Below are 3,695 nucleotides of genomic sequence, written 5' to 3'. Positions count from 1 at the left end.
TTATTCTCCTAACAACTGTCAAATGAATAATAAATCTCACGACTTCTATTTACATCAACTCTATATCCTGAGAGAATTATGAACCTGATCATGAGATGAAGGTTGCTTTTATATATCAGGAGTTAGATCTATAAGTTATGGTCAAAACCTCAGTATATTGGACAACCACATTTAATGTTGATGGAATATATATTCTCAAGATGGAATTCATAATTTCTTAACGGAGATATAAAATATTCCCTTGAGATAGGTTTAATGGGTTTGGTTATTCAGAGTGTTGGGCCCAACCACTTTAGTAAGGAGTTACTAAAGTATATATTTATGGAATTGGATTTCATAAATATATGATGAATAACATAAAGGTTTAAACTGGGTGGTACTCAAGGATTAAGATGTAGTAATTTTCAAAGTGGCAGTTAATATTTAAGACTTTGTATTACTATGAATATTTTAATGAAGGAGTTGCATGTATAATAAAGTCTTGAGATATAATTTATAGATAAGGTCAGGCCTAGAGTGCAATTATATTCTTATAGTGATATTGAATATAATTAATGGTAACTTTGGACTTGTCAAGAATTGATGGAAAAGCCCAAGGCCCATTGGAGCTAGTGTCTTATTAGTCCCTTTTGGTCCCACTCCAAGCCACACACTAGAGCCCAATTGGAATGGCCCAAAAGGCTAGCCCAATTAGATAATCAGTTGTACAAAAAGGAGAGAAACATACAGAATAAATATAAGTCTTTCATGTGGTTTTTCATTAAGATCATAGAAGGAATGAAATGATGTATGTGAGTGTTGGACACTCTTTTATTCTCTCCTTAGAAATTGATTGAGAGACCACACTTCTTGGGCATCAAGTGAAATTGGAGTGAAGATTAAAACTATTCTCAAGTGCTTCAATCTTTGTTTTGAAATTCACCGCTTCAAGGTACGCTCTCTTATACTCAAATTCTGAAATTTACATAGTGCATGTTATAGATTGAGAATGAAGTAGATCCGTTAATTTTCCGCTACGTACTTGCATATTTCCATCATCACCTGCCTTGGGTAAATTAACACTTAAATTTTTTTTATGTTAAACAAAATCTTGGCTAGGTTCGATTCCTCGGGTCACCTGCCTTGGGTAAGTTAACACTTAGATTATTTTTATGTTAAACAAAACCTCGGCTAGGTTCGATTTCTCTGGTCACCTGCCTTGGGTAAATTAACACTTAGATTGTTTTTACGTTAAATGCAATCTCAGCTAGGTTCAACTCCTCAGGCCACCTGCCTTGGGTAAGGTAACACTTAATTTGTGTTTGTGGTATTCAATCTAACCTTGTTTATGTTCGATTTCTCATATCATCTACCTCGGGAAATTAACACCTCGGTACAAATACTTAATTATATATCGGCTGGGGAAATAGGAGCGGTAATCTTCCTACCCCTTCTCATGACAAATTTAGAGCCATTCGATCACGATCTCATTGTAGAACGTGGGAAATAGCAGGCTGCCTATTGCATTTATTGCGGAGTTGGGGATTCCGAAGTGTCAAGAGCGGGTCACAGTCAATTGAAAAGATGTGCTCACATAGGAACCTATTTGCGAGTGTGCCATTGTCAACAACTTTTATTAGCTAAAACCTCACTTTTCTAGGTTAGGAATGAAAAACGAGGTTCTAAAGGGCTATTGTGAGGACAAGGATCCCAAATCTGATTTAAACGAGTAGTCAAGGTTATTTCCGAGGATGCACCTTGGAACGCGGGGATGAGCACTAGTTATGTGAGATGCATAAAGTTAAAACATCAAAAAGAAAGAAAGCAAACTTGGTACTTAATACAAAAAGGATGAACAAAGAAGGGTATAGAAGCCATCCCTCTGCATTAAATACAAGACAACCACTCCTCTAGCCGCAGTAATGAGAAAATGACCATGAATAGTGGTGACGTAGCTAAGATTATAGTGTAAAACTTACTAGTATGCTTCGGATGGGATAGGAGTCCTAGAAGTACAATCTCAGCCCTTCAAGTGTAAGATTCAGATGATTTGTGGCTGGATTTAAAAGGAAAAGGATGATCCAGATGTAGGGTGAGGAGAAAGAAGGAAGAAAATCATTTTCTAACCAAGAACTTGAATATTTGTACAAGTCTAAGAGAGAGAGAGATATATATATATATAAGAACATTCCATCATCGGACTTAACCAATGAGTGTTTTTCCTTTCAATTTGTTTGTCTTAGTCATTCCAGCACCAACCAATTGTGATTTACGTTTTAACTCATTGAACATTCAGTAACAAACCCACTTTCTAACAAATCTATTGTTATAGGCTTATTGAGCCATTGTCCAAATCTTTTGGGCTGTGGATCGAAACGAGCCCTTGCAAATAATATTCAAAAATGGAAATGAAAATATATTGGGTAAACTACGTATTTGGTTCCTATCCTAAAAACCATATTTCAATTTGCTCTTTAACATTTCAATTGTGTCAATTTGGTTTATAACCTTTCAATACTGTGTCAGCTTAGTCAATGTCGTTATCTTTTAGAAGAAAATTGTTGATTTGCAAACAACTAAAATAAAAAATTAGTTTATTGCCACATCAACAGATTTTTTTTTTTTTTTTTTTTTTATTGCAATTGTGCCGTACCTGTACTCGGGCTTCATAGTCTCTGCCTCTCTTCATTATTGTAGCTAGCACCTGTTGTAGGACCCACCAAAAAAGTTCCTTGCATAACCTCCATAAAAAGTCCTTTGCCATAGAGTCCAGGATGAGATGGTACCACGTGTACTAAGTGTATGCAATAGATACTTGTGTGTGGGGTTCACAAGCTGTAAGAGGTTTGCTGCATATAACTGATAGGTTGATACACATGATACTTTTTCCACCAAGAGTAGAGAGGGCTATAATTATTTTTTAATTATTATTATTATTATTAATCTGTTAGTAGAATAGAGTTTTGTGAGAATGTATGTATTGCTTAATTTAAAGAAATCTTATGTGAAAAAATGTTATTGGAGGTTGTAACTTGTAAACATAGAACTTTACACTGAATCTATATTGAATTTAAACTCTTTTCATTTTTACTTTTGCATCATGTTCAACAAATCATTAGTGAAAAATGCGTTTAGCAAATCCAGTACACGCAATAAGAGAGCATGGTCTAGCCAAATGAGCTAATGATTGTTGTAACTGGGTTCAACCGAATCCTAACTCTTGCTTACTTGAATCAATGTGCTTTGAAGATGGTGATATGTCTCATTTTTTTTTTTTTTTTGGTTTCTATATGTTAAAATAGTGAGGCATTATTCAAAGCATAAGAAAAGCCACCTTAAGAAAGTTGTGAATGAAAATGTCTCGCGAGCATTAGATTTGTCAAAATTGGACATGGGCCTATTAACCTACTCAAACTCAAACTCAAAAGGAAATATGGTTATGGATCAGAGTTTGAGTAAAATGAGTAAAACAGCTACCCGATCCTATGAATGTCCAAATCAGGTTGATCTGTTTTTTTTTTTTTTTTTTTTTAAAGGAAGAGAATTTTTGTTTTCACTTTTGCTTCTTCTTTGTTTTTTTCGGAATCATCTTCTACGTCTCTGACGCTATGTAATTAATGTGTTTCAAATTACACTTTACATTCACTCACAATAATAGATCTCGATTTGCTGTTTATTTTCCTTCTCACAGAATTTAGACACTACAGAATCATGAC

Source organism: Quercus suber, unplaced genomic scaffold (assembly GCF_002906115.3).
Source record: "Quercus suber isolate HL8 unplaced genomic scaffold, Cork oak 2.0 scaffold_135, whole genome shotgun sequence".
Classification (NCBI taxonomy): Eukaryota; Viridiplantae; Streptophyta; class Magnoliopsida; order Fagales; family Fagaceae; genus Quercus; species Quercus suber.
Note: the sequence above shows the minus strand (reverse complement) of the source record.